We start from the raw sequence: 12,195 nt of genomic DNA on the forward strand, positions 1-12,195 counted from the left end.
GCCATCCAGCCATTGATGTTTAAACCACTGGCAACAAAAGGGAGTACACCCCTATGTGAAAATGACAAAATTGGGCCCAAAGTGTCAATATTTTGAGTGGCCACCATTATTTGCCAGCACTGCCTTAGCCCTCTTGGGCATGGAGTTCACCAGAGTTTCACAGGTTGCCACTGGAGTCCTCTTCCACTCCTCCATGACGGCATCACAGAGCTTGGTCTCATCAGACCAGAGGACATGATTCCAGTAATCCATGTCCTTAGTCTGCTTGTCTTCAGCAAACTGTTTGCGGACTTTAGAAGAAGTTTCCTTCTGGGACGACTGCCATGCAGACCAATTTGATGCAGTGTGGTGTATGGTCTGAGCACTGACAGGCTAACCCCCCATCCGTTCAATCTCTGCAGCAATGCTGGCAGCACTCATACGTCTATTTCCCAAAGACAACCTCTGAATATGAGGCTGAGCACGTACACTCAACTTCTTTGGTCGACCATGGCAAGGCCTGTTCTAAGTGGAACCTGTCCTGTTGAAACACTGTATGGTCTTGGCTACGGTGCTGCAGCTCAGTTTCAGGGTCTTGGCAATCTTCTTATAGTCTTGGCCATCTTTATATAGAGCAACAATTCTTTTTTTCAGATCCGCAGAGAGTTCTTTGCCATGAGGTGCCATGTTGAACTTACAGTGACCAGTATGAGAGCGATAACACCAAATTTAACACCCCTGCTCCCCATCCACACCTGAGATCTTGTAATGGCTTTGTGATGTTATTTTGAGGGGACTGCAAATTTACACTGTTACACAAGCTGTACACTCACTACTTTACAATGCAGTAAACTGTCATTTCTTCAAACAACAAATAAAACATTTTTACATTTTCAGAAAAATCCTGTCATCTGTTTTACCTTCATTCATTCATTCATTTTGTGCATCGAGCAATTTAAAAGATGACCCGAGTCATTCAGAGGAATTAATTTATTATCTCCGCCAGACATAGGCCTGGAGGGGTTTGGATGTGTGTGCATATCTACAACACCTATCAGCCTAATATTTTTGTGCACACTTATGACTGTTTGCTCAAGGACCTCCTGTGGTTGCAGTGATTCACAATTTGTTAAAAACCAATTTGTTTTAGTCGTTCAACATGCCCGCATTGAATCCCCACTGCTATCATAAGGGAAGTGCACTTTGTAAGATCAACCCTTGGGAGGGCTAAGGAAGCAAGTCAACAATGATGGTCACTCCAGAGGTGTATATCATCCAGAGTGCACAGCAGTTATGCATTTGGTGCAAGAAAATGTTGGACTGATGTAGTAGGCTGCATAAAACTTATGTTGCCTAGTTAGTAGATTGTTTAAGAAATTTCATTGATGGCTTCATATTTTGCCATATACCTAATTGCATTTACTAATTATTTGCATTGCTGATTTGTAAAATATCATAAATCTGTAATTACAAAGTGCCTACATACTTCAGTTAAAAAAAAAAGACACCTTAGCGTCATTGAAATGAGTCTGCAGGTATTTCTGATGATTTGAAAAACGCTGTATAGCGCTACGCCTACAACTAGCAGTCGTGGGCTGAAAGTATAAGAGCAGGTGCATTCCATTTAAATCCCCTCTACTATTTGAACAAAGCCATTGACTGAGCTTATCGTTAAGCTTAGATTTTTAGCTTTTCAGCAGTATTCGCTATTTTACAATATGCATTATGAAAAAAAGCATTTCCGGCAATGGGATGGGCTAAAAACAAGGCGTATCTATTCTGTTGCAGGCCACATTTTGGCTTTTGTCATGGCTCAAAAACTGACATCCATAGAAAGACTTGGTCTCGTCTTGAACCAAAGCATCTGCAGATTAATTCCATCCTCCATCCATATATTATGATCCACAAAAGTTATGCATGACACGAGATGAATAATTCCCCATATTTATTATCTTCACAGCCATCCTGGGACAAAGGGGAAACTGAGTGAGATTCACCTCATTGTTTGGGCAGAGGGTTTATTTTCTGAGATATGTTACAAAAAAAGATTCAAAATAAATAACAATGCTTTAATTCAGAAGTTTGGACTGTTTATTTTTTCGTTATTAAGTTTATACACTCAGACAAACGAAGGACTCTCAGTAACAATACCATTATTATAGCCCATGCATCTTACATAAACCTGAGACTATACTATACAAAAATCATCATTAAAAACTTGACACAGCACATCTAGCAGGAGACCATATGGGGTTTGTTACTGGTAGAACACAGAAGGTCAACGTATTAAGAAACGAGAAGTGAGAATCGTGGAACAAAGGTCTGAGATTAAAGGAACTCACACTGATGAGATGCAAGACAGTGAGCATCATTATCAACTGGCTCAACAGAGGCTTCCTCACAAAGCAATACCAGACCTTCACTTCTGATCTATTATGATAATATGTCTCATTAAATTCTGTAGGAAATGCTGGTAACACTTTCTATGAAGGTCATTGCTGTAATGACTTATGCATATATTTATAACACGATATAATGCGTCCATAAGACATTATAACAGTTGTTATAATCACTTACAAGCATGCATTAGGCACTAGAGCAAACTTCATAATGTATTATGACCTTTTGATTTAATGTTTTATAAATAATAGTAATACCAGTTTATATCAATGTGCGGCAAGAATGTCCGACCATGTTCCATAACACATTATAACCACCGACTGCTTCGTTATAAATACACTTTAGTCACCATTTAGAATTAGTGATATAAAATGGAATAATAGCTTATAGTAATGTTTAAAGTTATATAGCATGTCTTTGTCTGCTTTAAGTAAAGGACATAATACCATATGAACTAATTATAAAACCTTTTAACACGTAATTGTTTGCTTTAAGTGACACACATTTTGTGCAGGAAAACAACTTTTATTTATGTTTCTTCACTTTATGAACAATCTGTATGAATTTTATACATTTTGCAGTTTAGCACAAAAACACAACATAATTACATCAAGAAACTCATTGTCAGGGTGGTGAAAGATCGCTCAAGAGAAGACCTGTTGCCGACCAACATCATGTAAGAAGAGGCTCAGATTGTGGTGGCAGCCCGGCTGACGGTGAGTGTCCTGTTTTTTTTCTCCCTTTTTGTCTCCGTTTCTGTTTTTTCCCTGTTTTTTTCTCTGTACTCTGCCTGCCTCCCTGTGTCTCCTCCCCCGTGTGTGCTCTCTCTCTCTCTCCCACTGCTCCTGAGCCCAGCCAACGACCCACACCTGCACCTCATTTCCCCGGCATTCACCTCACCCTCAACTCCAGTCCCTCAACCCCTTTTTCCCCCAATAAAACCTGCCTATCTGAGCGCTGCATTTGGGTCCTCTCTGTCCCCACACCACACCACCGTAACACAGATGTTGTCACAGATGAATGGCGAGCCTATGGACAGGCCCTAACAGATGCAGTGGACAATTAAAGACAACCACTTCACAAAACGTAGCCTATTAAAAGACATTTTAAAGTAATTGAATGGGAATTGGGCAGTAGGAATGAGAATCTCTTGCCACCTCAAGATTCGATTTGATTATAATTCAGAGGGCAGCAATCCATCTTGATGCATTTTTTATTCAGTGTAATTTCTGGATAATTACGAAGCATTTCGTTTGCACATTAAAATCCAAAAGAAATGTCTCCTCAATTTCTTAAAAGGACTAGTTTACATCCCTGATTTACTTTAGTAGCCTCAGCTCCTCCGTGGTCACCAGCGTCCTACTTTAACAACCAGTTGTCAGACTCCTCTGGACACTTAAATATAATTTAACTTAACTATCAGGATGTACAGTATGTGTACAGGACATCAGTTTAGCTTCAACCTGCTGTTCTCATTCCTCAACAAGTTAGGTAGTAATGACACGCAACTAATTAACATTACTCCGTTACTAATTTAGCTATGACGGTGAAAGTTAGCGGAGTAAAATATTTAAGTTACTTAGTAAGTTATCAGTCTGGCATAACATGTGCAGTGTAGGTCACAGTGTGTCCGTTAAGTGTGTTGTTTCCGCAACTGCTGGAAAAGTGAAGGCCGTTAGCGCTAGCTAACAGTATTCCCATTCAATTACTTTAAAATGTCTTTTAATAGGCTACGTTTTGTGAAGTGGTTGTCTTTAATTGTCCACTGCATCTGTTAGGGCCTGTCCATAGGCTCGCCATTCATCAGTGACAACATCTGAGCCTCTTCTTACATGATGTATAACGTTATGGTCAGCAACAGGTCTTCTCTTGAGCGATCTTTCACCACCCTGAGAATGAGTTTTCTTGATGTAATTATGTTGTGTTTTTGTGCTAAACTGCAAAATGTTCAAAATTCATACAGATTGTTCATAAAGTGAAGAAACAAATAAAAGTTGTTTTCCTGCGCAAAATGGGTGTCACTTTACTTAAAGCAAACAATTACGTGTTATAAGGTCTTATAATTAGTTGATATGGTATTATGTCCACCTGTAATATATTATACAGGGATAGATATTTTAACACTTTACTTAAAGCAAACAAAGACATGCTATATAACATTAAACATTACTATAAGCTATTATTCCATTTTATATCACTAATTCTAAATCGCGATTAAAGTGTATTTATAACGAGGCAGAGTCGGTGGTTATAATGTGTTATGGAACATGGTCGGAGATTCTTGCCGCACATTGAAATATACTGGTGTTACTATTATTTATAAAACATTAAATCAAAGGGTCATAATACATTATGAAGTTTGCTATAGCGCCTAATGCATGTTTGTAAGTGATTATAACAATTGTTATAATGTCTTATGGATGCATTATATCGTGTTATAAATATATGCATAAGTTATTATAGCAATGACCTTCATAGAAAGTGTTACTGAAATGCCTTGTGAGATTGTTAGAATGTATGTGGTCTGGTGGATTATTTTCTTTAATATTATAGAAAATAATATATATTAGAGCCCGACCGATATGGGATTTTGAAGTCTGATAGCAATTTAGATATTTGAGGATTTTAAGAAACGCATGAGAAGAAAGATTATCCCTAAAATTTTGTTATGTTGAGACCTCACCAAGATACCATTGCAAAATGAGTAAAAATACACTTTTTTGTTATAAACAGTACAACAAAATATATTAAAGTTTCCATAAATAAGAGTCAAATGCATAAAACTACTACTAGAGTACTACTACTAATGAACATTAACGTAAATAGTGTATTGTGGGGGCCAGTAAAACAGAAACTATAAAAAAAACAACCTATATACTACTACTGCTACTACTAATTATAATAATACCATATATCATATCTCATGACATTGCTATAATAATAATGGTAAACAGGGCTCTCCTACATAGGCAAAAATTATGTATATATTTTTGTCATGCAATAGTTATTACCTTACATATAATCTGTAATCTACTATGAGGCATATTCACATCTAGTTTATCCCTTTAACAGCACTGTTAATTCTAGCCAAAGCTACAAGAAACCATTTCCTAACCACCACCTGGCTCTAAAACATATCGCCTATGATACACTGACACAGAGAAAATGCTGTTGTTGAATTAATTTAATACTACATAACTGTCTACAAGGAGGACCTGCAACTTTGAGATTTCACACTAACGTTTCACATTCAAAAGAAGAGGTAACGTTGTAGAACTTTGTTAGGCAGGAAGCCGTGTTTGATTCATGTTGAGCTCATGTTTATTTACATGTCCCTTCTGGTTTAATCATTTCTGACACAACGACTGTAACTAGAGACAAGCAGCTTGCAGATATATTTAGAATACGTTACAATATAGTTTAACTGCTCATTAACAACGTTGCCGCTCCTCTGCTGATAAACATGGTATTGGCCTCGTGGCTAATTTAGCAACAGGCAGCGTTAGCTGCTGTAAGTTATGTTAAATAATATTTAGAAGTAATGAACTTGGGAGAAATGAGAGGACCGTTCACTAGAAGTATGCCACTGTTTCAGAAATAAATCTACAGTCACGTCTGTCAGCATAACGTTAGCCTCCACCATTCACCTACTGTAACATTAAATATCCTGCTGTGACTTGGGAAAGTGCAGTGAAAAACGGGCTAGCAAGTCTGGTATGAATGTTTTCAGAAGAGTAGAAGTGATGAAGGCTGGTTTTTTTTATTATTTAAGTCATGTAATTGACAGATAATCAATTCACTGTGAATACTGAATGTGAGAGCTACCAGGAGCTTCTCACCATGCCTCTGGTAGGCTCCATCAACTGATGTTTTGTTCTGTGGTGCTGCAGTGTTTTGAACAGAGGAGCTGCAGCGCGCCCTCTGGTGGGCAAACTATTCATGACCTGAGGGAAGTATCCGACTCTGTTTCTTTTTTTAATAGTCATATATCTGCTGTTATAAATGCAGATGCAGATATATCTGCAAGTAACTTATATCGGCCAATATTATCTACAAAACAAAAATTAGTTCGGGCTGTATATAATATCATTTTATATATACTATAATGCCTTTGATCTGTTTAACATAGTAAAGACGCTGCATACAGATGCTTGATACAAAGAAATACAAATCAAAAAAGGACAACATTCAGTGAAAACAATCGCACACTGAGTTAAAGGTTTGAGAACTTTTTCTTAATTGAATGCTCAAGGGTAGTGAGAGAGTATATCTTGAGAATTGTGTTGTAGATAATTCCATAATTATCACACCATAATTATTAAAAACTAAAGGCAGATTTTCCAAGTTCAGAATAAACACACAGGATTTGACTCATTTGACTCATTGGACATTAGTAGAGAGAGTTTGGTACTTTATACAGGGTGGTGAATGTCCAATAACGGATTTATGGATAAAAAGATTTATGTATCACGTCTCTGTGCCATGTGCTATGGTGGTCCATGACATAGGATGAATCCGAGGGCAGATGTATAAACTGTCTAGGGGTTTGACAGTGGAAGCAGCAGCATATCTGTAGATTATATCGCTATAATCTAGGACTGATAGAAAGACTGTATCTGTTTTTTACAAGTCATTTTTGCCACAATTTGGTGATCTGTCAATATTGTTTTGGTTTATAGTGTGTATATATGTGTTCTCTATACTGTAGCATATGTCTGATTTTATTATTGTATTATTGTATGAGTAAGCACATTGTGAGCAATGTACAATCCTGAGTCAAATTCCTCATATGTGTACACACACCTGGCAAACAAAGCTGATTCTGATATTTTCAGTATTGTGTTTAAATTGTATTTCCCACATAAAGTACATGTAAAGTACATGTTCTAATAATGACTTGCAAAACACTGCTGAAAGTTTAGAAGAGCTATAATTAAATGCCTGAAAAGTCAAAAAAAAAAAAGCTAAAATGCATTGGTTTGCACTACTTAACAATCTCAAAGTTGAACTGCATTAACTAAAGAGGTTAAGAGCAGATATGTTGCTAAAATTGTAATACTGTCAAAGCCAGAAGTTTCTAGCTGAACTGAATTAATGTGAGAAAGTGCCAAGTGTCGTGAAGATATGACCTGAAAAACTATACGAGTATGAAGACTTGGGAAAGTTGGAAATGGTCTTTAATGGGATTTAAAAGTTGAATAATATCCATAATGTATTAAAGATTTGGAGCATTTTAAGGTTTCAATTGAATTTGTAGTTGAAAGTATAAATAAGTAGAAAACCTCAATAAAATAATTGAACAAGTTTGAAAATGTGTAAGACCTCTGTGTGTATATGTGAATGTTTGTGTGTGTGTGTGTGTGTGTGTGTGTGTGTGTGTGTGTGTGTGTGTGTGTGTGTGTGTGTGTGTGTGTGTGTGTGTCAGTCTAACTGACCTTATTGGCGCATCTCATTTAGCTGTGTGTCGCCAGCTGCAGTCAAAGGTTTTGTGTGTTTGTGTGTACGTGCCTGCTTGGGACACATGTTTGCATACATGCGTTTCTCCTGTACTGTATGGTTGGGCTTAATTTTGAAGGACTGTGTCCATCCCTAGTTCCTGTTAAAATAGTTACTCTATGGGGCTATTATTTTGAAAAATTAGCCTCATCCTGAGTTCTCTATTACGGTACAGTTGCATTAAGTACTTGTTTAAGGTTGACAAGTGCATCTTGAATAGCAATAAAACAAAGTTGTAGATTGTGACCAGCAAGTTATACAGAGTCAGTAAAACAGAATAGTGTCATCTACATAAAAATGGACATTACAGTAAGTTAGAGAAGAGACAATATTATTAACATAAATTGTAAACAGTGCCCAGAGCAGATCTGTGTGGAAGATCTTTTGCTGCTGGTAAAAACTCAAATTGGATATTTCCAGCTTTGAAAAACTGGAATCTTTCAGAAAGGTCATTCTAGAACAGTTGACATGCAGCAGTCAATCAAACCCAATAATACATAGTGTCTTAATGAGCAGAGAATGATCAATTCTATCAAAACAGGTCAATGAAAATAGCAGCATCCGTCCAAAACACTAAATTGTTTACAGTTACAGTTTAAACAATGTAATGTATCAGCAGTGATGACACTATGCATATGTCTGAAACCAGTATGGTGAGAGCTCAAAACAGAATATTTAGCTTTGAATGAAAAGAGTCCTGCTAAGATTGAATATGAGTAAGGACTTCCAGTATGCGCTGCAGGTGGTGAGACACGTGCGGGAGTCGCTTTGTGAACTAGACTTTTAAACTCGCTTTGTGAAGCCCACCATTTCTGAATTCTTTTTTTTTTTTTCCCACTTCCCCTTTGTCGACTGCTGAGATACCTTACTCAATATCGTGCAGAAAATGCCACAAAGGGGACCAAAAACGGATTCTGAACCTGAAGCTAATGCTAACGTCATGGATGAGCTAGCTTGCACGACTGACAGTCTGCGGCTGCTGAACTTACTCCAGCGATCACGGAAAAGCTGCTCACTACAACGATTAGGAAAAAAATTTCAGAGTTAAGGACTGAGTTTCTTGCAGAACTTCGCAAGTTACAATCTGCTCTGGCGTCCGCCATAGACGACCACGGAACCAGGATAGTGGCGCTAGAAGCGGCTCTCACCGACATGTCATCCAGCCTACAGCCGACGGTAGAGGAGCGGTGCACCGCTTTAACCGCGGAAAACCAGCTCCTCCAACTGAAAACCGACAACCTCGAAAACCACTCACATAGAATGAACCTTAGGATTATTGGCATCCCCGAAGGTGTGGAACACGGAAGACCCACTGACTTTATGTCAAACTTTTTTACCTCCCTCTTTGGAGAGGGGAAACTATCTTGCGCCCCGGTGATCTTTTACATGTTCAATTTTGGGTTCCACAGTGTATACCTGTAACTGAAGGGGATTCTTCCACACCATAATTTAGCAAATTTATTGATTCAAAGTTGGCTCACCCTGCCCTCCTTCCTTATTTTACCTTTGTTAGTATTTATCTATGGTTTTTCATATATATTTTATTTTTACCCTTAACACAATTTAAGTTTAGGGCACATAGACTTCAATTGTATGGAGACTTCACTTTATTCTGGGCTTCTAATAACTTCATGTATGTTCACAGGGCTCTCAGGGCTAGGTATATCCTTGAGCACAACCCTGTTGGATGTGGGTAGGTGCACTGTCAGAGTAATTCCTCTTTCAGTGTTTGGGTTAGTTCTGAATGCCCTGTGTTCCTTTTCAATGGGCATTCTACTCTGGTTGTTACTATTTTTCATGGCAACTTTTACATCACCTTTTTTCTGTTTATGTAATTACTTCCCCCTTGTCTCTAGATTTCTCCAGTAAATACCAGATCGCTTTTAGGCTGTATCCTCATATTCTTTCCATATGGCAAGTAACCAAGTGAAGAAGACTTCCCTAGTCAAGGATGGAGTGGTTAATTTCCTAAGCTGGAATGTAAAATGCCGTAACTCACCGATCAAAAGAAATAAGGTATTTAAATGTATTCAGAGTTTTAATGCGGATGTATTGTTTCTACAAGAAACACATCTTAAAGTGAATCAATATCATTGCCTTCACAGGCCCTGGATCTCACAAATCTTCCATTCAAAATTTCAGAGTAGAGCCAGGGGTGTAGCCATCCTCATCCGAAACAATGTGCAGTTCAGCCCTTCGACTATACTTGAGGACCCATTGGGCAGATTTGTAATTGTGTCTGGCGTTCTGTATTCCTCTAAAGTCACACTTTGCAATGTATATGCACCAAATTGGGATGACCACCAATTCATCTCCAATGTGATTTCTCTTCTGCCTGATCTTAACACCCATCAGCTTATCATGGGAGGGGACTTCAATTGTGCACTGAATACTTCCCTTGATCACTCTTCTCTTAGGGCAAACAACCGGTCTCTAACAGCTAAAACTATACAGTCCTTTATCCAACGAAGGTTAAAATCAAGGGCAACTGGACTTGGTTGAAGATACTGGAAGACGTTTCGTCCCTCATCCGAAGGACTTCTTCAGTTCTGACTGACTGGCAGGGAAACTCAGCTATTTAACCTCAGTGGGGTCGTTATCCCGGGTCATCGATACCGCTGGTTCGTTAGTGTTCCTTATTGCTGTGACGACAGTCGTTACAGTCGTTAAGACTACCGGTGGCCAAGACTGAACGACCATCGTTGGTATCTTCACCTGAGGCCAATAGGTTACGTTTGTTGAGTTTCCTGGGAAGTGATGAAAGGACAGCATTGTAAGTGGGGGATAAGTGGTGGCGTAGACCCCCTCCTCTGTTCAATGACGGCTTCTCAACCCTGGTGTAGATGGCTTCCTTGACACCTCTTTCAAACCATCCATCTTCTCTGTCTAAAATGTGCACCTGGTGGTCCTCAAATGAGTGTCCTCTGTCCTTCAAATGTAAGTAGACTGCAGAGTCTTGACCTGAGGAGTTGGCCCTTCTGTGTTGAGCCATGCGTTTGTGTAGTGGTTGTTTAGTCTCCCCAATATACAGGTCTGTGCATTCCTCACTGCATTGGACCGCGCACACTAGATTGCTTTTCTTGTGTTTGGGTGTGCGGTCTTTGGGGTGTACCAGCATCTGTCTTAGTGTGTTCTTGGGTTTAAAAAACACAGGGATGTTACTAACGAACCAGCGGTATCGATGACCCGGGATAACGACCCCACTGAGGTTAAATAGCTGAGTTTCCCTGCCAGTCAGTCAGAACTGAAGAAGTCCTTCGGATGAGGGACGAAACGTCTTCCAGTATCTTCAACCAAGTCCAGTTGCCCTTGATTTTAACCTTCGTTGGATAACTATGACCTGGATGACTGAGAATCTTCATAGACATATACAGTCCTTTCTAGACAATTATGGGGCTGAAGACTCATGGCGTTTCCTATACCCTACTGCACGTCAATATTCGTTTTTCTCTCCAGTACACCACTCTTTTTCTAGAATAGATTATTTCTTCGTTGACCAAAAACTGTTACCGACCATTAAATTCTCTTCATACGACAGTATTACAATCTCTGATCATGCACTGTTATTGTTAGGCCAACATTTTGATTTTAAGACCTTGAATTAAGACCTTTTTGGAAATTAATACAACTTCGGACGTGTCACCTTGCATAATTTGGGAATCGCTTAAAGCATATATTCGCGGCGAGATTATCTCCCATGCTTCCTACATTGCGAAACAACAGAGGTCAAAATTGATGAATCTCTCCTCAGACATTCTCGACTTAGACAAGAAATATGCAGACTCTCCTGATCCTGAACTATACAAGAAGAGGCTTGTTCTACAGACAGAGTTCAACTTGCTATCTACCAATCAAGCAGTCCAATTACTTCAGAAATCGCAACAGAGTTATTTTGAGTTAAGAGATAAACCCAGTAAACTACTGGCTTTTTTCAGTGATATAGAAATACCCACCATTACTCCTGAGTGTAAGGCTCAGCTTGATCAGCCCCTCACCCCCGAGGAAATCTCCTGCACCATTCAGTCTATGCAATCTGGCAAAGCTCCGGGTCCAGATGGTTTTTCGGTTGAATTTTTCAAAGCCACACACAACATCCTGGCAGGACCTATGGTCGACATGTTTAATGATGCTCTTAAAAGTGGGCTCTTGCCCCTCTCTGTCCGTCAAGCCTCAATTTCTTTAATCCCAAAGAAAGGTAAAGATCCGTTGGACTGCGGTAATTACAGACCTACAAGTCTCTGCACTATAGATACTAAGATTCTCACTAAAACTCTCGCTAAATGACTGGAACTCATCCTACTTGAACTTGTCCACAATGAT

General features: G+C 38.9%; 1 protein-coding gene across 2 annotated transcripts in view; it reads right to left on the bottom strand.

Moving 5' to 3' along the window:
- The window catches only part of LOC119890065 (A disintegrin and metalloproteinase with thrombospondin motifs 7), an 86,142-nt gene that overhangs the window by 54,956 nt on the left and 18,991 nt on the right, over window positions 1–12,195 (bottom strand). The window lies entirely within an intron of this gene.

This window comes from Micropterus salmoides, unplaced genomic scaffold (genome assembly GCF_014851395.1).
Source record: "Micropterus salmoides isolate LMB-PRFRI ecotype aquatic unplaced genomic scaffold, ASM1485139v1 Ms_hic_scaffold_6, whole genome shotgun sequence".
NCBI classification, from domain to species: domain Eukaryota; kingdom Metazoa; phylum Chordata; class Actinopteri; order Centrarchiformes; family Centrarchidae; genus Micropterus; species Micropterus salmoides.